This window comes from Sciurus vulgaris, assembly GCF_902686455.1.
Source record: "Sciurus vulgaris genome assembly, chromosome: 3".
NCBI classification, from domain to species: domain Eukaryota; kingdom Metazoa; phylum Chordata; class Mammalia; order Rodentia; family Sciuridae; genus Sciurus; species Sciurus vulgaris.
This window is the reverse complement of record NC_136463.1, coordinates 81,276,387-81,301,920: the sequence shown is the minus strand read 5'-3', so window position 1 is coordinate 81,301,920 and position 25,534 is coordinate 81,276,387. Positions and strand designations below refer to the sequence as shown.

Sequence of the window (25,534 nt, the reverse complement as noted above, 5' to 3'; positions counted from 1 at the left end):
CTATCTTGAAGGGCATGGCCCTGGTGACAGTGTCACACGAGGATGGCCTTTTCTTTAAGACCACTGTCTTGGAGCCCAGGGAATAGGCTGAAGAAGGAGCCAATGTTTTTGGATGACCATGTTCCAGCCGTCATGCTGAATATGTCACTGCCATTGGTGTCTGGTTCTCACAGAGGCAGGGAAGGTTGGTAGTCCCACGCCAAGCACAGGTTAGTGCCTGACACTGGAGCTTGTGCTCAACCTCCCTGGCCCTTCAACTCCTGGGAAAGTGGACCATCTGGAAATTGCACATCAGTACCTGGGAGGTGACATCTGAGGCCACACTGTGTCAACAGGACATAGGAGGTCACTGACAGTCCTGGCTAAGCTGTAGCTCTGTGCAAGGTGGCTCTGGGTAGAAGCACAGGAGGTTGGGGATGGAGGCTCACAAGGTGACAACAAGGTCACTTTTTCCTCACCAGATAGCCACACCTCCTGCCCCCAAATGATCTGTACTGCTCCTTAAGATTGCATGAGTCTCCAGATATTCTCTCCCCGAAATGTGATGAGTCCCTTTTAGCATCCGGGGCCTGTGATCTCTTAAACCCAGGGTACAACGCCAAGCTCACGGAGAGAAAGTGCAGTATTGGGTTCCAGCTCTGGACCTGGACATTCTCAACATGCAAAACCTAAGTGGGAAAATCTTTCCAATCCCCGGACTTCAATATTCTCAGCCGTGACAGGGTAACCACAGGGCTGCCGGCTCAGCCTCAGGATTGCCGTGCATGCCAAACAAGATTCAGTGCTGTGCTCTATGAAGACTCTGAAAAAATCTTTAAAAGCTCAACCAGAGACCTGACTGCCACCATCAGTCATTGTCATTATTTGCAGCATCCATGACCAGAGCCTAAGGACCCGGAGTGAAATGAACACAGATCTAAAGGCCCTGGCTGGTGGCCAGGCCCAAGACCAGCCCTTGGTAAATATTGGTTCTCTTCCCTTACCCATTCAGAACCTCCTCGAGCGGTGGGTAAACAAATGCCTGCCTGACGACTCCCCCAAAGGGGAGCTGAGGCACAACACGCTGTCCCCAGTCCAGCCGGGCTCCTGGAAACTTTCCTCCTACCCACCAGGTTTGGATGCTCTATTAAGATCTGTGGGGGTGGGGAGGGGGTTGGCTCAAGGGTGACATCCCAGGATGGCTATCCCTGAGGCATGAACTCAGGTCACCATGTTGTCCACCAGGCCCTGCTCTGTTCCTGGGGCTCTTGGTGTGGTGGTATCTGTTGATAAGCAGTGTTATCCCAGAGGGTGGGGGTCGGGGGGACCCTGAGCAGATTTCTAAATTTTCAGTCCCCAAAGCAAATAGGTGAGCCCTGTTTGCTCTGGTGTCTTCTTAAAGATGCAGCGTCTTTCTTTCTCTTTCCCTTTCTCTTCTTCCTCAGTGCAAATATCCTTAGTAACCATGGGTCTAGAGGAAACCAGCTGTGGTGTGCATGTGTGGCTGTTTTTCTTTTCAAGATCAGGAAACGTTTCCAAGGTGGACATTCCTGCAAGGCTCTATGGACTGTTGGCAGTTTGATCTGATGTGTGTGTGTGCTGTGGCTGCACAGGCCTGTCTGTTCTTGGAATCTGGTGTTTGCAAAAGTCCCAGAGGACTGGTTTCAGAATAATTCCCTGTCCTTCACACCTTATGGAAAGAAGACACCTGAGGGAATTGCCTCTTTCCCTCAGCTCAAGTCACCTGAGACTCGCTGCCTTCCCTTTGATGACATATGACCCCTACACCTGTGGGGTCTGTCAGTCTAAGGTAGACTGGGTACTTGGAGGCAAGGTTACCACTATCCAAGGAGCAGTTCCTGGGTTCACTTAGGTCAGATATGTCTTCTTTTGGAAGCAAATGGTGTCAGCAAGAGGCCCCGTAGGCACTGGAGCTCATGATCTGGGAGCAGAGAGTTAGGAATTTTCTAGATCCTGAGCATTTGAAGATGAGGAGAGTTGCTGGGTGAATAGCAGGTAAGGCACACCTGTGTGTGTCAGGCAGGAGACAAGGGCACTCTTGCCAAGATTTCTGAAGAGCCATGTGGGTGAAGGCAGTATTGGCAGAGATGCCTCAGGGTTTAGGGAAGTAACTGGGATGTCAGGTACCCAGGGACTAACCATGTGAGAGCTGTTACTATGCCCAGGCCCCAAGGGACAGGGAAGCAGAGTCACAGGAGCTGAGGTCAGAGCATGAGGTATGGAAGGAGGCTGATCAGAGAACCCAAACCTCCCAGGGGCACAGCCATGACCAGCAAAAAACATAAGGAGGAGACAGGAGCATCCCCTGAACTCTCTTGCCTCCACCATCCAGACTCCTGCCAGGGCTCCCCCTGGGCCGAGTCCCATCCGAGCTAAAAGGCAGGGGACCCGGTACTGTGTTCCATAGGGAAGATCTTCCTGGAGCAGAGCAGGGCAAGGACAGCTGTCAGGTGACGAGGTTCTAGGCCTGCCTCTGCCACTAATTTCTCATGTGACGTTTGACAGGCTGCTTTGCCACGTTTGGTCTTGGTTCCTCCTCTGGGAAAGTAAGACACTGTTGGAAACCCGAGTGTCCCAAGCTTTCTACAGGCATGGCTGTGGGCTCTGGACGACCATGGAGGCACACGCTGCAGCCCCCATCGCCAGCCCTCCCCTGGGGTAAGACCGCCACCCCTAGTGAGTGGGAGCTGCTTCTGGGTGTTGTGGCTCCATCATGTGGCTGTTGCAAAGTGCACTTGAAGTTGTACCTGGACAGCTGGGAAGGGGACTTGGGCAGGGTTGGGTGGACTCCCTTGAACTGTCAGAGTGGGAGGGCCATGCCATCGGCTCCACTCGTGATGGGGATGGAAAGTCTCATTATGAAAAGTCTTCACTGGAGTTTTTAAATAGTTAGGAAGTTTGAAGAAACACATGTGGGTAAGAACAGAGGGTGTGGATTCGACAAAATAATCATGGTGGTCGTGGGGGTGGTTAGCAAGTGATTAATGACTGAAATTTGAGGAAGAAACAAAACCAATTCTGCATATATTCTCCCAAAAATTAAAGATAAAGGGGTATTTTCTTGTTCATTTTGTGAAGCCAGCAATACTTTGTTATAGAAACCAGACAGATATCACAAGAGGACGGCAGCCCTCATGAACCTAAATGCAAGAATTCTTAACATTTTCTTTTAGCAAATTGAATCCAACAATAAATAAAGCAGATATGCTTTTGAAAGTCTGTTCAAATCCAAAACCCGTTTGTGATAAAAAGTCTCAGTGAACTAGGAATGTCCTCCACTTGACAAAAAAAAGCATCTGCAGGAAACCCACAGCTAACATCGTACTAATGGTGAAAGACTAAGTCCCCCCAATGAGAAATAAAAATACAAATGAACCCCCAAAGAATGTGCAAAAGCTTTGAACAGACGAAGAAGATGTATGGTGGCAAATCAGCGTGTGGAAATGTGTGATGTCACCAAACCATTAGGGAAACACATATTTCAACACAAAATACCCCATCACCTCTTAGAACAGCCCTTCCTTGAGGACCTTATTTTTAAAATCTGCTCCCCGCAGGTGATTGGCTGCCTCTGCTGTAACCCAGAAGGCACATACCCGCTTCCAACCCTGCAGAGGAACTCTTCTCTTTCCCTGTGTAAACTCTACACCATCCTTCACTCTTTTTCTTTGGCATCTTGTAGGAGCGAAAAAAGAACTTTCACTGTATATAAATAGCACCACTTGGTGACAAGAGCGGGCATGTGGTGGTGGGAGGAGAGCAGAGGTTGTTGGGATTCAGAGTTCCAGCGCCACCTCTCCGTGTTATCTTCCGGGATGTCTATTTCCACCCCTGACTTGTTCTGCCTTGATGGGCCCCATCCCAGCATCTCCAGCACCCACCTGCTGCCCCAGCATCCCTGAAGCCTCCCTGGCTCTTCCTTTGCTCCCCTATCCACACCTGGTTCTTTCCCGGATGGCATCCACTCTACCTTTCCAGTGGGAACATGCAGTGTGTCCTCACCTCTGACCCCTGCCAGCCACGGCCCGGGCATCTCCTCCCACTGGGAGGCACACATTGCTCCTCCTGGTTGACCTTCTGCCCCCATCACTAATACCCAGCCTGGTGTATCTCTTGACCACCTAGACTCCAGCAAAAGTGCATGACATCTCAGGCAGAGCTGGAAGCTGGGTGGACACTGTGGTCCTTGTTAAAATGATTTTTTGCAAAAATTTTAAACATACACAAGAGAGGGAGAGCAGAATCTATCACCATGCGTCAACAATTACCTTCTTAGGGTCAGCCCTACCCCAACCCCCAGTGGATTAATTTACCTACACATACTTCAACAGGTTTCTTTAAAGGATAGGGCTCTCTTAAAAAACTTACAAGGCAATTATTATCAGACCAACACATATTAACAAGAACTTTTTAATGCCATTTAATATCCATCAGATGGAATTTTTCCCATTGTCCCATAAATGCCTTTTACAACTGTTTATGCAAATCCGGATCCAGATGAGTGCTGCACATTGTCTTTCATTTATTCCAGTCTTCCCTCTCCTTATTAAAAAAGGCCATGTACAGCAGGGCATGGTGGCACAAGTCTGTGATCCCAACTGCTGGGAAGCCTGAGGCAGGAGGATGGCAAGTTTGAGGCCAACCTGGATGAATTAGTAAGACTCTGTCTAAAAATAAAATAAGAAGGGCTGAGGATGTAGCTCCCTGGTTGAGTGCTTGCCTAGCGTGCACGAGCCCTGGGCTTCATCCCCAGCACTGAGGGGGGGGGGGGGGGGGGGAGAGGCGCTAAACGCTGCCGTGAACACAGCATGCTGTTTTACATTAAACTTTTACAGTCATCTATCATTACTATCAAGTATGTATGTACTGGATGTAATTTTATATGCCGTACTTTGATGCGACTGCTAGCATAGTAAGTTTGTTTACACAGCATCACCTACGTGGGTGAGTGATATGTTGCACTCTGACATTATGACAACCTTGCCCAGAACTAGGCAAGGAACTTTGTCAGCTCCATTATAATCTGATGGGAGCAGCAGGGACCACCATCGACCACCAGCACATGTTCAGTCCCTCACTGACCAAGATGGCAGGGATAAGTGGTGTGTGACGGTAATCTCTCAGAAGTGGTGCCGTGTGCTTCCTCTCAGGGGGCACATGACCTCTGATTCTTTCTGTGAAGTTGACCCATCTGTCCACTCTGGTGCTGTTGGTTTGGTCTGCCCTTTTTAGATTTCCCACGAACCTTTCACATGGCGGTGTTTCCAGTAACCCACAGACCATCATTCTCTCAGGGCCTGCAGAGTGGTGACCTCCTCTTACCCTGTCTTCATTTTCTGGTGCAATTCTTCCATATCACTCTTTACCTCATTAATTATTTCCTTAGAATGAGGTTTGCACAGGAAAGGCAGAAGAAATGCTTGATCCTTTCTCTTCAAAAATAATTTTTAAAAGTTTTCAAAAGAATGTGTTGGTTCCCTGGCAACTTCCAAAGGTGACAAATGAGTTTTTTAAAAATATAAACTCACCATTTGGCTTGTTTCACACCATGTTAGCCATTGTTATTGTTATTATTATCACCATTTTTACGTTGCTGTGCTGGGGATTGAACCCAGGGCCTTGTGCATGTCGGCCAAGTGCTCCACCACTGAGCTTCACCCCAGCTTTGTCCCATCACAGACCAACAGGAACCATGTTGATGTAGCTCATTCTTGTACAACTCTGGAAATTGGGGAACAACTTCTTTGCTTTTTGGTATAAGAGACGGTCCAAACCACCTTACATTTTTCCTTATGGCAGCCCTGAAAGCAGCCATTTCTCCAGGGCCCCCTGGGTCCTTGGGGACCTCAGTTTGAACTAGAAGGTTTATCGCTTCTGAGATGGGGTTAGGAACAGGGCTTATCTGCCAACAGATCTAGGTAATATCTGTTTTCTTTCTGAAAGAGAAAATGCATTGTAAGTTCACACAGTTACTTCCAACACAGGGGTATGATTATAGGGTTTAAGCCATGTTTACTTAAGTTGCATCTCTTTCCTACTATGCTGGAAATTTGGTTCCTAATTACATTGACATCATTTCTTACCTATAAGACAGGAGGCATTGTTAGCCTGGAGAGCATGGAAGACCGTTGGGACTCTGTGTGCCCCTGGGGTGGGATGTATTACATGTGAGTGTGAGTGACCGTGTAGGTGTGTGTTTGTGTGAGTCACACGGATGCATGAGTGTATAACCACCATATTTTTTTTCCTTAGGAAAGAATCTATATAATCATAATATTATCAAAAAGGTTTTCAATCTTGGCACCGTTGACATTTGGGACCAGATAATTCTTAGCGTTGGAACATGTCCTGTGCCCTGTGGGATATTCAGCAGCATTCCTGGCCTCAGGTCCTGGACTCCCATAGCACCTTTTCAATGTGGATCAGAAATGTCTCCAGGCATTGCCAAAATTGCCCCTGGTTAGGGAACACTGGTCAAGGACACCAAGAAGATCCTACGTCCATCTGATGGGATGGAACTTCTGTAGCATTCCAGGATTAATAGGGAATTGCTTTGGGAAATGGGTTAGACTGTAGTGATTGCGTTAATTTACTAGGGCTGACATGGCCACCAACTGGGAGGCTAAAACAATGGAAGTGACTTCCTCGCAGTCCTGGAGACCCAGGTCCTGGCAGGACTGGTTCCTTTGGAAGGCTATGAGGGAGCAGCTGCTCCCGGCCTCCTCTTTGGGTGGTGGCTGGCTGTTTCTGGTGTTCCTGGGTTGTAGAGGCGTCATCCTGAGGTCACCCTTCTCCATGTGTATGTGTCTGTGTCCAAGTCGTCCTTTCGTAAGGATGTCAGGCACATTGGATTAGGGCCTGCCCTGATGACCTCATTTGTAAAAACCTATTTCCACATAAGGGGGAATTTGGAGGTTCCAGGGGTTGGGACTTCACTGAATGCTTCTGGGGGAACACAATGCCACCATGGTGTGATGGACTGTGAAGGGTGGAGAATTGATGGGGGTGGGGCTCAGCTCTGCCCCTAGGTTGTCTGATGGCAGCAGGCAAGTCCTCGGCCCTCTTGCTCCGGGCTCTCAGCACTGTGCTCCGGTCACACAGTCATGTACCTTTCAGCCTCAGACTCTGACTTTTTCTGCCTTGGGCCTACCTCGTGCCGTCCCCAGCTCGGACAATCCTCCCTCTCTCTGCCTAACTCTCTGCCACTCTTCACGCAACAGCTCAGAGTCACTGCTGAGCCCAGGGGACAGGCTTCAGGGACATTTCCTGTGGATCTCCTCTCACCGCCCATGTTGTGTGTCGCTTCAAGCTGGTTTGTGGGAAGAATCCATTAATGCCTGCTGCCTGCTCTGGGAGATCAGAGACCAGGCTGGGCTCCCCTCCCCACCCTAGAGCCTGGGACAGGGCTGGGAATCCAGGACTGCTTGCTTGATATCTGTTCAGTAGACAGACAGCTACTGCCTCTATTAAGGGAGGGGGCTGGTCTTGTGCTCCCCTGGTGACGAGCCCACGCCAGGTCACAGGTGTAAGTTTGCAAGCCGAAAGTAATGGCAGCTATGCTTAAGTAACCCTCCTAGGTGCCTGACTCCGCTTTTAGTGCTGTATTTTCACCTATGAACCTGTTTTTCTCCCCGAATACCCATAAGATAGATACTAACATTAATCTTATTTTTAAAATTGATTAAAATAATTCCAGACTTGAAAATATGTTGCAAAAATTCTTCTGAGGGTCCCTGCCTGTCCTTTCACCCATCACTCTGATGTGTGAACATCTTACACACCCACGGGACCACCATCAAACCCAGGTGGTTGACGCTGATACGGCCTGTTCACAAATCCACAGGCCTTGTTTGAATTTTGCAGTTTTCCCCATTCACACTCTTTTCCTGGTCCAGGATCCAGTGCAGGGCCCCACTTAGCACTCTGCAGGTCCTTTCTCCTTAGAGCCCTCAAAGGCAGGACCATCCCTGCATCCTTCCTCATCTTTTGCCACCTTGACACTTTTGAAGAGTCCTGGGCGGATATTCTCCCTGTACATTTGCCCTGGATTTCCTCGTGTTTGAATTCAGATTATAAACTTTTATTAAGAAGTCACAGAAGGGAGGCCATGTCCAGCTTTTTACCTCCAATCAGCACGTTGATGTTGCATGAAAGCTGTTTTCAAGATGCATAAACTGGCAGGGAAGAGTCGAGAAGACCAGTTAAAATGCAACCAAGAGCTAGCACTCACTGAGCACCTATGGGTCTCCAGGCAAGGGGCGTGTGGCCCGGGCGTATGTTCAAGAATCACATATCTGGGGCACAGCGACTGCATTCCCAGCCCTGCAGCCAGCCAGGCAAGGGAAAGGGAGAGGACAGAGGGTGGTGGTCAGGGGCAGCCAGGACCAAGGACAGAGATGGCCTCTGTAGCCCCCAGGGGGGACCAGGGCACCAAGGCAGGCATGCGACCCAGGCAGATAGGGCAGCGCTCAGGATAGGGCCCTGTCCAGACTAAACAAGACCACGACCCAGGCTCTGGTTTGGGTAAAACTTCTTCCCAAGGCTGAAGTCAGCGATACTGGTGGTGCTCCTGAGGCTTCGCAGTGGGCTGGGCCTGCCTGGGGGCCACACGCAGGGAGACCCTGGGCCTGGCCAGGTGCCAGTGCCTGGGTAAGGCCCAAGTGGCCTCTACTAGCCCTCTCCACTCAACTCTGCGCATGAGGGGAGGGAGCCCTGGACCTTCACTGTGACCCCTTCTCAGTGAAGGTCTCTCTTCACCCAAGCTGGTCACTGGTGGAGGGGGTGGGGGGGCAGCAGGGTGCCGGCATGAGGGCAGTGTGCACATGTAGTGCAGCTCCTCTCCCATCCATCCTGCTACCCACTGCCTCTCCTCCCCTCTTTCTGTCTGACCTTGGGGCCCCCTTCTGGCACCCACCCTTGCTCTGTCCAGCTACCACTCTTATCCAGTCTGTCTTCTCTTTCTCGCTCTTCCTCTTTCTTCTCTGGGACTCTCTTTCTCTCCAGAGAAAGGAAGGAGGCAGTGACTACCCCTGCGCCCCTGCTTGCTGTCCTCCTCACCTGTGGGGCCCTGCACGGCCCATATGCTCTCCATCCTCAGCCCCTCCCCACAGGACCCGGCCCAGACCCAGCCAGGTAGGCCCTTCCTGTGCCCCGGGTGCTGGGGCACATACCACACAGCCTGTGCAAGCCGGGCCCTCCAAGCTCCCCCTGCTTCCCTTCCTCTCTGGGCAGCAGGCCCGCTGTGCCCTGGCGAGGCGAAGGATGGAGAGGATTTAACTCCTGGACTCCTCATGGTCATGGGCAGGGCCAGTGATACCAGCCCCCTGCATGGAGGAGAATCTCCTCTCCCTGGCTTTCCTTCCTCTTTTGGTCTCCAGCACTGAGAGTCCAGTCTGTGGCTGTCACCGCAGCCCTGTTCCCTCTCCAGGCATCCCTTCCCACCCCATCTTGGCCTCTGCTCTTAATCACACCATGAGGGGCTCTGGCTTAAACTTCATTATTTATGTTTTTCTCTGGTTTTGCAGGCTGTCCATTTTCCTGCCACCCACGTGAGAGGGGATGTAACCCACACCAAGAGCCGAAGCTTTATTTGACTTGGGAATCAAACTAGCCCATGACTTCCTTCAGCAGCAGCAGCTCCGACCTGATATCTCCTCTTCTTGGCACCTTGAACTCCAAGTTACATTTATCCTTTGGGACCTGCCCACTGCTGTGCTCTGTCTAGGTCTCCTGGATGCCCACTCTGTCACCTGGGGACCTGGCATTTCCTCACCACCCCAAGGCCCTGAGTATGTGTTGGCTTTACCTCCCACCCAGGCGGAGTCAGGGCCCTGGGGCAGGAGAGGAGGCAGAGACAGGTGGGCCCTTTCCAGGTGCATATAGTCCTATGTCAGCACCTCTGGGTGTGGCTGTGCCCCGGGGGACTGACGTTGCATAGGCTTTGGGGAGAACCCTCTGGGCTGATTGGGAAGCTGAGATAGAGCTTTGAAGCTTCCTGAGTGCTCTGTAACTGCAAGGGCATGTCCTTTGGAGCCCACCCTTATCATTGGTGTCTCTGTTTTCCCTGTCTCATCTTGGCCCCCTCTGCTCGGCCATCTTATATACGCCCCATCCCTGTGCATACCCATCATTCCCACCTCTCATTCACCTCTCTGGTCACCTGTGCCCTTCAGCCCTGCACAGGTCCTGGCTTTCAAGGCCCACGCTGCAGCAGATTCTCAGGGCAGAATTCTGTCTGCTGTGACCTTGCCAATGTCTCTCCCCTGTAGGTTGGACATTAGGGACTGACTGCCTGGCCACAGGCTTGCTGTCACAGGCGCTTGCCTCCTTGCTTCTGTCTCTTGAGGCTGAGACAATGACTTACATATTTCTATCCTCTGCCTGTGATCCCCAGCCACAGCCATTGCCCAGCTGAGCTCTCTGCAGGGCTTCTCAGTAATATGGCCAGGGATGGGTCCCAGACAATGGAAGACAGAGGAGGGAGGGCCTCGGTCCTGGATCAGCTCTGCCCAGAGAGTGGAAGGCATTTGCCCAAGATGCAAGCCTCTGTGAGTTTGGCATGTGATTGATGGCCTTCCAAGTCCAACCATGCATCGCTTAGACGGGGACCTTCTGAGAAATGTGTGGTTAGATAGTCACTGCTGCATGAGCATTACAGAGTGTGCTGATGCAAACCTAGACTGCAGGGCCTGCCACATGCCTTGGCTGTACAGTAGACACTGTTGCTAGTGTCCTCTGCGATCAGCTTGTCTAGCCTTCAAAAATCCTTCATCGGCTCTCACACCATACTCAGAGACTCGGAATGGACATTCATATCATGTGATGAATAACAATTCTTGATTCACTCAAACTGTCCAGAGCTAGCAGTAAATAACCACCATGGCTGGGTCCAGCCTTCTTTTCCACATTGCAAACAAACATTTTGCTTTGGCCACGATCATTGTGTGTGGAGAGGGATGTGCTCCTGTGTCATGTCCTCAGTCCTGGTCAGCAGCCGTTTCTCCACATCACATCTGAATTTCTTGTTAGTCTCGTGGCCTCCAGTGAAGCAGAGCCTTTAGCAGGTTCCATCACTTGCTTTTGTGCCTCAAGATTGCAGGATAGTGGAAGGGGACATGCCTGAGTGGCAAGTGCTGACCAGCGCTGATCTCCCACCTTCGTAGTCTAGTCACTTTGACCTTCCAGATCCATCACTTGACCTGGCCTCTTCTGGGCAACACAGCAGTGGATTTCGTGCACTCGGAAGCTGTGATGAGCCAAGCAACAAGAGACTAAATCAAGCAGAGAGAAGAGGACACCATCAAGAGACAAGAAACGTGAGATGTATGACGTGGCCGCCGGCCACCATCACACACGTGGTCCATCACCAGGGAAGCATCGCGGTGTGGCACCTGCCCACGCTCTTGTTACTCTGGGATTAAAGCACTTGCAGCCATGCTAGCCATGGCAAGCCCTCAAGAATGCTCACCCTTGCTGTGACCATCACTGCTTCCTACTAGTTTGGACCACACAACCATTTTGGAGGCCACATGAAGTGTTGCCATTTTGGAGGTCAGAAGTGGTCAAATGTTGGCAATTTCATATGACTCAGCACAGTAGTTTTCCCCTCAAAATTGTTCTGCTTTGTTTATTAAATCAAACAGGCTTTTTCTTTCTGGTACCAGGGATTGAACCCGGGGACACTTAGCTACTGAGTCACATCCCCAGCCCTTTTTATTTTTTATTTTAAAGACAGGGTCTCACTGAGTTGCCTAGGGCCATGCTAAGTTGCTAAGGCTGGCTTTGAACTCCTGCCTCAGTCCCCCAAACTGCGAGGATTACAGGAGTGTGCCCCCACACCTGGTTTACTTGAATGTATTTTAAAAGGAACTTTACATTCCAACTGTACTTGGGAAACTTAACCTGCCATAATATTAGGTAATATATGTTGGCATTAAGGGAATATGATTAAATTCTCCTCAGACAGCTTTGCCTTCTCAAGACACTGTCCCAAGGCTGCACTGGTTTCAGCCCCACTGTTTCCTTTAAGTAAGCAAAGGAATTAAAAGACTCTTAAAAACTGCATTGAAAACGGTGAAGGGATAACATTCCATCAAGCATCACTGTCACCCCTGAACTGCTCAAGGCTCCTGACCTCTATCTTGCTGAGGGGACCCTGACCTGTGGGAGACACTCGGAAAGGTCCTCATGGAACGTGGTCAGGATTAGGAGGGCTGAAGCGAGGCCTGAGGGAGACCAAGCTTCTCACTGCCCAGCTCCAGCTCAGGCCCGCGGGGCAGGCGCCTCCCCCTGCGGGGGCAAGGGCTAGGCGACTGTGAGGCCTGTTCAGTTCCACCTTGAGGCTTTCCAGGCGGGAACATCGAGACCCAGAGGAAGATGGGTTGGCTCAGGGTCACCCTACAAGTAGGACAGGAACATCCCAGAACTCTGGTCTCCGAACCCATGCTCCTAATCCTTCCCACCCAACAGCTCCCTGGAAGAGCTTGGCTTCTGCTGCTGCCACCTGCCCCCAGGGGTGCCCGGGGCTGCCTGAGGGGACGACCCTCCCCTGTCTGTATTGTTCTTGGTGAGCCAGCCTTCCCCCAGAGAACAAGGTCTGGGTCATACACATCCCTGTGCCCAGCAGTGCTTGGCACCAAAACCATACCAAGCAAACAGCCAAACACAGATGGAGCAGCATCGGAGGTGGATGCCCTGGGCCCATTTTAAAGAAATGTTGAGACTCAGGAAGGTTCTGCAGATCACCCAAGGTCACACAGCAATGAGCAGCACAGGGGGGCTTGGCACGCAGGTCTACCCAGCTCCAAACCTGCATTTTCCTCCCCACGGTGCTGCCTCTCCCGCCAGTGTTGCTGGAGGGTGCACAAGGCCAAGAGAAGACTTGCTAGAGGAGGAGCGACCGAGGCCCTGAGAGGGGAAATTTTCTCCCCAGGGCTTGAAGAGGAAGAACTGAGGCCTCGCCTGTGCTCAGTGTGGACCCCGACTTGGTGTCCCTGACCCATCCTCAAGAATCTCACACCCACCCAGCCCCTCCACCAGCCTCGGAGTGGAGCTTCATGGGGCAGCACCTGGTCCAGGTCCTCTCACCTGGCCTGGGTGGGGCCTCCTAAGTGGTCCCCACGTGGCCCTTGCGTTCTCTTTCCAAGAGCCACTGCTGTGGAATCAGACCATGGCCCACTGTGCTCGCCACTCCCTGAGGAGGAACTCCTTGGAAGTCCTTCCGCCAGCCTTCCGGGCCCCACGGGATCAGGCTCCTCCTCACCTCACCCACACTCCATCCCAGACCCTCCAGCCTCCCTGCAGCCCTTGGAATACATAAAACACCTTCCGTCCACCCTCGGGACTTTGTGTTCACTGCCCCCTTGTCCCACGAGGCTCTGCCTCCAGAGATCTGCGTAGCATTAGGTCATAAACACGTTTTCCTGTTTCCACTGCACCAGGAGCTCCAGGGAGCAGGGTCCTGACCTTTCTTGATGGCATGCCGCGGACCACCACCATGCAGCACCTGCCACGTGGCCAACCTTACTCCACAGTGTGATCGGGTACCCCAGCCTGGCATAGGGCTCAGTCCCAGAGCCAGCTGTGCCTTCCTCGCCCCACCTGGGGCCCCCCAAAAGAACAAATGACAGGCATGTCTCCTCGGGTGCCCAAGACTGGCCTTGGAGTGTCTCACTTTGTTCCGGGAAATTAGCAGCGGTCGCTGCATTTGGGGGAAGCACTCCATCCCCTGGGCTCCCGCACAGTGGGGAGAAAAGAAACAGACAAGCAAGATCCCCAGGAGGCCCGTACTGGTGCCTTTTCCCTGCCTGTGACACACACTTCATTTAATTTTCATAGTGGAGGGAGACGTGGGGTCTTTTGAGCGTCGATATCCTCGTGGGCAAATCTAAGTGTCAGACAATACTTGGAGGAGCCGCGCACGGAGCGCGTTGGCCCTGCTGTCAGTCTTGTCCAGATTAACAACTTCATCGGAGCCTTTGTTGATATTGACACTCGGTTGCTAGGTAACATGTTTACCGCCCAGTGAATAGGACTCGAAGGCCAGAGGGGGCACAGTCAACAGATTGGCAAATAAGGAGAACGTGCCGTGACTTGATGTGCCGGCCGTGGTGCCCAGGGGCGGTGCACGATGCCAGTCTCCCTGGGGATCTCTCTGGGGTCAGAGTGGCCTCATGCCTGGGTGGGGCATGCCCTGGAAGCAGTTTTCACCCAGGGTCGATCCTCAGGGTGACACGGATGCTCCTGTTTGGCAGCACCGTGATACAGACCTCCTGCGAAACCCCAGTCCTGAAGAGGCCCAGCGATTGCACTGTGGCGGCCCTCTTCCTCCTACTCTCTCCCTGTGCACCAGGGTATGCCGTCCTGGAAAAAGGCCACCACGGGCAGTGAGGCTAGGAGGCTGCAGATGTGTGATTTAACCCCTGGGCCAGTAGAGCCTATACCTGAGAACACAATGCCCACCTCATCAGGCTGCTCAGAGGAAAGAGAAAGACCATTTATTAAGTACCAGCTGTGTGCCAAGCTCCATACTAGGTGTGACTACTTAGCCCTTCATGCCTTACCCAGGTGAGCTGCTATCTGTTAACTACTTTTTGATAATTACAGAGGCTGAGCTAAAGAGTAGCCGAAGTTCCTCAGTAAATATTCAGTCTGCAAACTCTAGAACCCCCTCACCCTGCTCCCCCATGCTGCATTTAAGGCAGAGCTCCCCAACCCCTGCAGAAAGGGGGTGCAGAGGTCACAGAGGAAGAATGCTGACGTGGAGGGGGGCACAGTGTCAGGGCCGCCCACTCAGACCCCAGGCGGGGAGTTGATTCCCCCTGGCCCCACTTGGAGCTACCGGTTGTCCCAAGGGTGCTGCGAAGAGGTCAGTCTGGAGAGCAGATAGCCAAGCAGGCACAGGGCTTTGTAGTAGGCATTTTGCTGAGCATGCTAGAGAAGCAAAGAGCCCCAAGAGGAGTTGATAGAAACCCAACAAACGCTCACGATATCAATCTCAGAGACAGAGACACGGCACAAAAAAGACTACTACACCGCATGAGCTTCCGGACCAGAAGGGGTCCGGAAGAAACTGAGCAGTAGACCAGGAAGATGAGGAGGAGGGACATCTGGACCTGCCTAGAGCTTGGAGGCTGTGGTCTGTCACCATTGCTGCCCCAAAAGAAGGGAACACCGGTGCCGGCAGCTCCAGGGCTGACGGCGACTCCTCATCCTTTGCAGTCGATGGGCGCCAGATGTGCGAGGCGCTCTCTCTGCTTCTCAGCGACTGGATGCCCAGCCACACCCACGTCACACATTTGTGACCTCCACAGAGTGTGGACGGGAGGACCCGCATTCAGCACACCACTGATGTATGTAACTTCTCTCTGCCGGACTCCACTGCTGTGAAGGAGATGAAACCGGCCGCTAATTTCATGGAGTCTTTGGTGTAGCAGAGGAGACAGAAACTGAACATTCGATGGCATGTCCCCATGTCTACTCACATGTGTGCCCAGCGCCATGGGGAAGTGGACAGCAGAGTGTGTTAGGGCCTGGGGGCTCGCTCAGGAGTCGCCGCAGCCTCCCTGGGGAAGCCACACGGAGCTGAGATGAGAAGCATGAGCTGGAGATGTCCAGGTGAGGTCCCTAAGGTGAGGTCCAGGCGATTAGGGAGGTCAGGATGTCCCTAAAGTGAGAAAGAAACTGGAAGGTCACAAGAACGAGAAAAAACCCTGAGTGACTGGAGACCAAATTGAAGGAGAAACTGGGTAGGAGACCAGGTGAGGCAGACAGGGGATCAGTTCCTTGGGCCTTCTTGGTTACAATAAGCCCTTGGATTTTGTTCTAATAATAAATAGTAACTGGGAGCCACTGAGGACATTATCAGAGGAGAGGCCTGATGAGGTTCTAGGTACTTTTGTAGACTCTACACTGCTGAGACCCGTGACAGCCAGGGTGCAGCCCCAGATGAGCTGGGCGGGTGGGAAGTCCCCTTCCCCAGGACCGTTTTGAGGAGCACCTCCAGGACAGGTAGTCCCCAGCTTTGTTTATTCCCAGTGTCTGGTTCTGAAGGGAACAGAGAAGGTTCAAACAACCCATGCTTGCTGAGCTGAGGGGACCATTTGGGAGCCCCCACCCCCACCCCCCGCACTTTAAATGCATTGTATTAGCTACAAGGCACCTGACGCTATGCTCTCCCTCCTCTGCTCTGGGAATTCATCCTCTTGGCCTCTGTCAAAACTTGCTAGAGTCCCCATCCCTGGCAGCTTTCCGGGATACTTCTAACTCTTTCACGCAGTAAGCTGCACCACTTCAATCTTCCAGCACGCCTGGACAATCAGTATTCCCTGTGAAATTTGCAAATAATGATGTACGCTATAAGGCCAGAAGTCTTTCTTGTATCTATTTTGCATCAAATATTTCCAAAATACACAATTTCATGACCTAAAGATAATTGAACTGTATCTATGTACAGATACATCCTTTAAACATCAATTCTTGAAAAGGTCTGTTGATGTAGTTTAGATTTGAAATGACCCCCAAAGTCAGTGTGTTTAAAGGCTTGGTTACTAGCCCATGGTGCTATTGGAGGTGGTGGAACTTTTAGGAGGTAGAGTCTATGGTAGAAGTTAGGTCATAGGGGGGTTGCCCTTGAAAGGGATATTGGGACCCCAACTGCTTCCTGACTCTCTGTTTCCTGGCAGACCCCCCTGTACCATTGGCTCCACCATGTACTGAACTGCTGCAGGTCTAAAGCGACAGGGCCACATGACCACAGACTGAGACTTCTGAAACCATAAGCCAAAATAAACCTTTCCTCCTTATAACTTGATTTTCTCAGGCATTTCATCACAGTAATGGAAAGATGACTGATACAGCAACTGAAAATAGAAATCTATAAGTCACACACAGTGGAGAAGGATAGGAAGAAGTGTTAACTGGCACATCCACTGTGTGTGTTGCTGAGCTATTGGTACAATTACAACTCTTGTTGTCATTAGATAATTCTGTTATCTCAAATCCCACCCTTGAGACTACTTTGGGTTAAGCTCTAAAAACTGACTTAAATACCAATGTCAAGGGAAAAGGTTCACCCAAGAAATTCCTTTTTGGCCTTTAGTAATTCTGCTGATGCCATGCCTGCAAGCAGCCCCCTTGGCAGACTTTGGAAGAGAGCAGATGTTAGTGGGGTTGGGAGCTTTGCAGTCCTGCAGCTCTGGGCTCAGTTCCCAGCTCTGCCTGTACCAGCTGTGTGACCCCAGGCAAACCACTTAATCTCTCTGAGCCTCAGTTTCCTATAAATGAGTTGCAAGTTTGTTTTCAGGAATATTTCTATTGTGCATCTAACACAAAATACAGTCACAATCAGTGGGGAATATTATTATTATAATAGTAATAATAATACTCTTAATATTATTACTATTATTTGCTGGACTGGGACATAGCACAAAAAGAGGAGCTGGAGGTGGATGGGCCTAGGTTGTCCCTGAAGTACCAGGATGTGGAGGCCACTGCAGAGCAGCAGGAGGAACCTGGTGAGTCACCACTTCTTGGACAAAGCTTTTATGTGTTTGTTCAAGGTCCCTTAAAGTGACAGAGGCAAGGGAAGGAGAACGGGGCCTAGGCGGTCAGGACAATGGTTTTGACTTCTTGGTCATGCAGTACACATGGCTGAGTTCCTACTGTACACCAAGCCCTGGGTCTACGCTATGGGCTCCATGTGGGGCTCCATGGCCTGGACAGGCAGCATTTTGATGACAGTGAACCAAGATGCTACAGGACCAAAGAGGAAGGACCCGGGCTGTGTCCTCGGGACAACTTGGAGTAGGCATCATGGAAAGGGGCTGCATCATCGCAGTCACAGAGGGGAATCCTCTCACCCAGGAGATGAAGAGGGTCCCCCAGGGGGCAGGATCGGTGTGCACAGGGCTAGGGATCTCGTGTGAGCTTGGAGGATCTGGAGCTCATGCCTTGGTGTTGCCGGAGCCTGGGCTGTGCCAGGTGAGAGGAGGGTACAGAGGAGGCTGCAGGAAGGGGCCCGGGGGCCCGAGGAGGTTCCCGACCACCAGGAAGCCAGGTGCGTCCTGGAGGCTGTTCCGAGCGTAGGCGGTGTAGAGTGCGTGTTGACAGCATCATCCTGGGCCCATGTCTGGAAGGGAAGGCTGGAGTGAACAGCTCAAGAAAGAATTAATGGCTCAGAAGAGGGACCCTCAGGTTCCCAGTCCAGCAATGTCCCCCGGCTGCATGTCTTGCCCACTGCTCCCCCATTTCTTTATCTGCAGAGGAAGATTTCCCAATAGCTCTTTCTGCTCCGAGATGCTGCAACCTCATCCTGGGGCTGAAGCCAGGCCTATGGCCAGTAATGCCCGAGAGGCGCTTAGAAGGTGTCAGGAGGAAGGCTTCCTGTGTGACCCTGTCCACTCCTGGCATAGCTGGAATGGCGGAGGCCGAGGTGCTGTAGCTGCCCCATTAATATTCCCTCCAGGAAGCCTTGCCAGACAGGGAGGAGGTAGGGGGCAGATGGGGCACTGAGAGGCCAAGTAATCTGCTTAAGGTCACCCAGCAAAGCAGCAGCAAGCTGGACCCGGCCCCAAGCCTCCAGATGTCCAGTCTGATGCCCTGCCCACTGGACCATGAGCCTTTAATGAGGCCACCTCCACAGGGGCTGTAGGCTGGCCCACCGCCCAGGGCCGGTGACTTGCCAGGCATCCCAATCAGCCACTCTGGAGAGGCCCTGCCCTCAGTGTCCGGGCACAGAGGCTGGGCATGAGTGTGCCAACTGAGACTGGTGGTTCTGCAAAGTGGCCCCTGGGTCTGAGCATGCCCAGCCTTCTGGCCAGCACCCCTGAAGAAGAGAGAGGGCTCTATGTTCAGAAAGAGACGGGCCTATCTCAGGCGCTATGGGGGATGATGCAGGCCACATGACTCACAGGGCTCTCTCCAGTGCTGGGCCTTAGTACCCAGCCAGTGACCCTGGGGATCAATTCCAACCTGCCCGTGCTGCGGGCTCTGAGATCATCACGGACAGCATCTGTGGCCCGTAACTTCTGCTCCCATCCCCCATCCTGGAGACCAGAGCCGGGGCAGCATGTTGATACTGAACCCAACCCTTCATATTCAGGAGAGAGCACCAAAGCTTAGAGGAGAGGACAGTGCCTGGGTCACACAGGGAGATGGTTATGAAGGAGGACTCATACCAGGTCTATGAGACCCAGGCTAGCCTTCCTTCACTGCCCCTTAAGGTCTCAGATTTGTCTCCTCTAGGAAACTCCCGGGAACGCCACCCTCTGCTGAACCCTGACTGGGGTCCAGGGGCACCAGCCATGCTCCCGGAGGCTGGATCTGTTTCCCTCTGGGCCGGTTCTGTTAGGGGGAGAAGAACAGCCTGGGGGTCCCGAGCGTGACGCCCAGGGCAAGGGCCTGACAGGGTAGAGCAGAGGAGGTAGAGGGACACAGCCTCACCCTAGGGCTCTGTAAGGTGGGCTTTGGAGGACGAGGGACTGTGCCCCGGGCTGCTGGGGGAGGAGGGCAGACAGGAGACTGAGCAAACAGCACCCTCAGGGGCCCCAAGTTTGAGTCCCAGCTTTGCCACCTCTTCAGCCCTTGCAGTCTCAGATTCCCATTTGCATTTGGGAATTAGAGGGTGACACATGGTGGGAGGACCCTGGGGGCCCTTCTCTCCAAAGAAGAGCCTCCTGGGGACAGCCTGGGAGGCGGGGCCCAGGTGCTGGAGCTCCAGAGCAGCAGAAGCACAGCTCCCTCTGCCTGGTAGCTGGCAGTCGGGCCCAGCGAGGGACGGGGTGCCATTTTTTCCCAGGGCTTAACCTCCCCCTCCCCTTCCCTTTCCTCTCTTTGGTTTCAGCCCCGCCCCCCAACACGCACACCTCAAAGAGACTCAATTCATTAATCCCCTCCCCCATCCCATCCCCAGCCCTTCCAAGAACCTTCCTGGCCTCGCCCCCACTTCCCCTTGCCCCAGCCTTTTTGGGGGTGGCTCACCTAAAGAAGGGGCGAGGGAGGGGTAGAGTAAAAGAGCACATGCCCAACAACAACAAAACCCCCCAGCACCCCACATTATGCTCCACAAGCTGCAAACACACAAGGAACCGGCATCTGTGTAGAATAATAAAACCCGGTGTGGACGTGTCGTTCTCACAGGGCATTTGGCTGAGCCCGGGCAACGCGAAAGCATGCATAGTTAACGCTCATGACTGTGTGAAGCCCTTTGTCGCGGGCACCGGCTCCGCGAGGGACCCAGGGCCCAGGGCTTGGCAAGGGCCCGAGACATTTCTTGGAATGGTTTCTTGTTCACCACTGACACTCGTAATGAGAAATTTATACACCATCCTAAGCGGATAAATTAATTTCAAACACTTTAGACTTTGGAAGACAATGGTTCCTGGCAGGACCCTTTATCACCCGTTTTATTAAAAAAAAAAAAGAAAGAAAGAAAGAAAAGGAAAGGGGGGGGGGAGAGAGAGAGAGAGAGAGAGAGAGAGAGAGAGAGAGAGAGAGAGAGAAATAGAAGAGAGAGAAATAGAAGCCCTTCAGGATGTTCCAAAAAAACTAAGTGACCACCCCGTGCTGGAGTTTACTGTCCACACTGAGGGAGGACCCACTTGGCCCCATGCAGGCTGGGGCTCAGGGGTCACTTAGAAGCTTCATTAAAGGGTGTGTAGCTCCTGGGGACTGTCCCCTCACCCCTGGGGGAGCACAGCTTCCGCTCACCCCTGGCTCTATTTGAAGTTGGCATTCTGGCCAAGGAGTGGGGTTTCTCAGGCTGCGTTTGTGAAAGGTAATTAAATTGTGATAATGTTTCCATTCAGACCCCGGCTTGGGTGAAGCTTGGGGACTCGTCAGACAGACATGTTCTCGCCATCCACTGAACTCACAAGCCAGCCTGGCAAGAGCCTCTGCCAGGGCCCGCAGGGTGTTCTGAGCTTCCCAAACAGCCAGGAGGGTCGTGCTTGGGCCATGCACACAGGAGAGCCAGCAGGAGGGCTGCGTGGAGCCTCGTGGCCCCTGTCTGGAGACCCATCAGGAAGGTGCTGCTCAGTGTAGCTGGGTATCAGAGGGAAGCAGAAGCACAATGGGGGTGCCTGTCCAGGTGGGCACAAGCTGGGTTCCGTCCAGGGCCCCAGGCCCTTCAGGCCCCTCTGGAATGCTGAGAGCCAAAGGAAGGAACAGGGAAAACTCCGAGAGGTTAGGAAGAGAGTTAGGCAGGGCACACCCTGCTCAGAGGAGCACAGCGCCCACTGGGTCTGTATGACACCTTCTGTAGCTCCCGGCTGCAAACGTCACCTCCTGGCAGCCCCAGCAGACTCTACCTCCAGCTTCCCCACCCTTCCACACTCCCCAGACGCTAGCCACCCTTCCCTTCCTCACCCCTGCCCCAAAGGCCCCTGTGTCCCGTGCAGCAGCTCCCAACTTTGCCAAATTGGAGCACACATAGAAAATCAGCTGATGTAAATTTATTCGATGCTTACGAGTAAAGAGGAAGCATCCAGGGTGCTGGAAGGAAGACCCTCTTCTCTACATAATAAAATTATGCTTCAAAAAAGAAAAGAAAATGTAGAGAGAGCATAATAAATCACAAATGTATATAAGCTTCCCAAAACGACCTTCTAAAAATTATTAAATGAGAAACAGCTGTTTCTGTGAACAAACGTTATTTTTAATTTTAAAAAAAAATCAGATTTGATGCTTGAACTGGCCCCATGTGTCCAGAGCTGGAGATTTTGTTTGTTTTTAATTTTTTTTTTATTTCGAAATAATTACTGACTCACAAACAGTTGCAAAAATAGTACGGGGAGGTCCTGGGTACCCATCAGCTGGCTTCCCTGTGGGGACAGAGCACATCATTAGGGTGCATTTCCAAAAGTGGGAAATTGATTGAGCTCTTTTTAAATTTTTTCATATGGGGATTGAACTTAGGGACACTCGATCCTCCTGCCTCAGCCTCAGGGGCACTTGACTACTGAGCCACGTCCCCAGCCCTATTTTGTACTTTATTTAGAGACACGGTCTCACTGAGTTGCTTAGTGCCTCGCTTTTGCTGAGGTTGGCTTGGAACTCGCAATCCTCCTGCCTCAGCCTCCCAAGCTCCTGGGCTGACTGAACATTTTAAATAAATGATGAAGTTTTCAAACCCTTGATTGCCTCCTCCCACACAAACCATGAATTCACATAAACAGACTGTAAAGGTTTAAAGCATCCTACAACAGTTGAAGCTAGACTTAAAGAACCCGCCACTGAGCTTCTCTTCCTTCACTGATAAATGGGATATTGATTGTCTTATGATCATGCACGTGGATGTTGCTTCCCACTGAATTTTTTTGTGGCAAGTATTTTTTTTCAGTAATGATGAGCAGCTCTGGTTTGTGTGGTTGGCTTAGTCACTTACAAATGGCAGAGGCAGAGCTGAGAGTCCCTACAGCCTACTCAACTGCAGCAGAACCCCGAGGATGCCCCAGACACCTGTGCAGCCTTAGTACTTCTTCCTTCCCGTCCACTCCTGCCTGCCTTCCTTGGGGTGTGGGACCCTGCGTCTGGAGCAGCAAGGACACAGACACTTCAGCTGTACCATCTATAGCTGCTAGCTGGCTCCTACTGTTTCTTGGCACCTTTATACTAACAGCACCTCCTTCAGGAACCCTCCTAGATTTGTCCCATCTTTTCCACAAATATTTGGTGACTACTGCCATCACACATATCATACGACATGGAATTTTCTCTTAACTGATCTGTATCTGTCACAGGAGTGTGGCATCTTGAAGGCAGGGCTGGATCTGATTCCTCTGGGTGCTCCCAACACCCTACCCATGACCTGGCACATAGTAGGTGCTCCATGTTGAATGCAGAAATGGCCATGGCTCTCTGTGGTTGCTCATTCTCTCCCAGATCACCTCCAGGGACAGAGGGCCCCATGTTTCACCAACCAGCCCATTTCATGGTGTGATTGCTAGATCATTCTTTTGGTAGTGCACAGAGATAGCTGAAATGGCCCTCGGCCTCACCCTAGCCTGGCTCTGGCTCTACCTTCTGGAGGTACTTCCCAGTAGGCTTCCCCGGTTCAGACCTGTGACTCCTCACCCAAGCTCAGCCAAGGGCCCTTGATGTGCCTGATGCCCATGCCTGCCTCCCAGGCACTGTCAGGAGAGGCGGCCAGGGCAGATGGCCATAGCCAAGTGGGTAAGCATGCATGGAGCCCCTTGGGAGGGTCCCAAGGGGCAAGGTATGAGCTGGCCTTGTGGGTGGAAGCCAAGTGCCATGGGATGCCACCTCCCTCAACAAATATCGATCTGCACTGCTATGGCAGGGGAGAGGCCAGCAAGGCCCTGCTTTTAGGACCCGTCCTCTAGTGGAGGCCACAGGGGAGAGGCCAAATGCAGAGAAGTCACCGCCCTATTGGGCCTCAGTGTGGGTGCTCCCCAAACATACCTTTGCCCGGATTGCTCGACCAGCTCTGCTGAGCTAGCCAGCCCCATCCCTCCTCCCCGCGGCTCCCCTGCTCTCCTTAGATCCCTCCTCCTCCCTGTCTCGCCCCTCCTCCCCATCTTCCACTTGTCCCTGCTTCCCCTCCTCCCTTGTCCTTCCTCTTCTCCGCCTCTCCCTCATCCCCTCTCCTCCTCATTTCTCTTCCTCTTTATCTCATCTTCTTTCCTGGGTCCCTTCCTCTCTGAGTCCCCCTCCTCCCCCCACCAGTTATCCCTCCTCCTTACTTCCTCTCAGCCCCTTGTGCCCTGCTCTCCCTCCTCCTTGGTTTACCTCTGCTTTTTGGCTCTCCTTTCTCCCCATCGCTCTCCTCCAGGCCTCCTCTCCCTGGTTCCCCTTTTTGCCCCCTGCTCTCTGGCTCCTTCTCTCCTGGGGCAGCTCCTCTGCCTCCTCCTCCCTCCTCCCTAGATCTCCTAGCTTCCTGGCTGTCCTCCCATCTCACTCCTCCCTACCCTCCTTCCTCCCCAGCCCACCTTTCTCCCTGACTCTTCTGATTGGTTGTCTGAATTCAAGGGCAGGTTCTCCTATTTCTTGCTGGGAAATCCCATCAGGCCTTTGAGTCTCCACTTGAGCCCCTGACCCTGTGGGTTGGGACCTCTGTGTGTCCTCCAGGTCCCCACTCAGTACTGGGGACTTCCCAGTATGCTTGGAGCACTCAGAGGACTAAGATCATGGGCCAGTGGACCTCAATAGGGGTCTGAGCTTCTGAAAGCAAGTGGAGAAGACCAGGAAGGCCCAACAGCATCACGCTGTGCTTCTGGCCAGGCGGGCCTCCCAGGGTGATCAAGGTTCCAGCTGGGTGCCTCGCGTCCTGAGGCCTGGGGCTCTGTCCACCCCCAGTCACTGCTTTTCCGCATAAACTCCTGCTCCTGCTTGGCCTTCCCACCACAAAAAGGCAGAAGAGCCCAAACTCTTTGCTGTGACCTCAAAGCCCCGCAAACCCTGCCCTTGCCTCTGACCCCTGACCCCTGACCCCTGGCACAGCTGTTCCAGGCACTGTGCTGTTCCTCTACCAGCACAACAAATTCCCACCTCCAGGGTTGGGCACTCGCTGTTCCCTCATGTGGCTCAGGGCTCCTCCTTCAGGTTTAATGTCACCCCCCCGAGTCCTGTTATATCTTCTTTCGAGTTCTAGGCAGGTGCTCTCCAGATTGGGAAGGTGAACAGCCACTCTGTGCTCTGAGTCTCATGGCTTTGGCACTGAAGTTCTCTTTGCCTCAGTTTCCCTCATCTGTAAAGTAGGAAGAGACATGGCACCTGGCCCATAGAATTGTGGGAAGGATTAAATCTGGAAATAAATGCAGAGTTTAGAGCAGTGACCTGCAGGCAAGAAATGTTTCAGGTCTAAAATTTCTAGAATTACCTAATTCTTTTTCTTGTATATTTTTAAAATGTTGGATTTCCTTGGCGCCCTCTTCTCCCTGACTGTGGCTCCACCATCTCCTAGCCACATGGCCTCAGGCGAGTCACTTGACCTGTCTGAGCCCCAACTTCCTCAAATGTCAATCGAGAATGATCGAACTGTCCCCGGCTTCTGGGGTGGCTGCGAGGATCAGGCAAGCATAAGTTTATACAAAGCCTGGTCGTTTTTCTCCTGCTTAGCTGCTCTTTCTGTCATCTGAACACTTGATAAGCACATTTCCTAAGTCTTTATTGAACGCATTGATAATAATGCCCCAGGACAGGAAGAGATGGCGGTCGCAGAGCTCTCTGTCACTCTGCGGGAGACCTCTGCCAGGTGCATATGGGACCAGCCGTCATTCCTCTTAATACAATTGTTTAACCAGTTGAAAGTCCGATGACCTGTTTTAACACCCCCTCAGCGCTTCCCCACTTCCTCCACGGGCCCGGTGGAGCCCACCAGCCATCCAGGTGGATGGTGTTACTGATCCCAGCATCTCGGACATGAGAAACCTTGCAAATACTTGCTCGAAGTCGACACGCTTTCTGTTGACAGCTTCCTCTAACCTCTAAAGAGTGCATGTCCACTGAGAAGGAAAGAGATCTGCTTGTCATGGCCTTCTCTTGGGAGAAACACACTTCTTCCAAGACCGTTCCAAAT

General features: G+C 52.3%; 1 long non-coding RNA gene across 3 annotated transcripts in view; it reads left to right on the top strand.

The window, feature by feature from the left end:
- The first annotated feature begins 1,012 nt into the window (after nucleotides 1–1,012).
- The window catches only part of LOC306658098, a 43,974-nt gene continuing 19,452 nt past the window's right edge, over nucleotides 1,013–25,534 (top strand). For 2 of the 3 annotated variants that reach the window (XR_013762958.1, XR_013762959.1), the window contains exons 1-2: nucleotides 1,013–1,112; nucleotides 2,506–2,658. This is a non-coding gene — a long non-coding RNA (uncharacterized lncRNA). Of the gene's footprint in view, nucleotides 1,113–2,505; nucleotides 2,659–9,524; nucleotides 12,128–25,534 lie in introns of those variants that run through there. The other variant, XR_013762960.1, reaches the window with a different exon arrangement.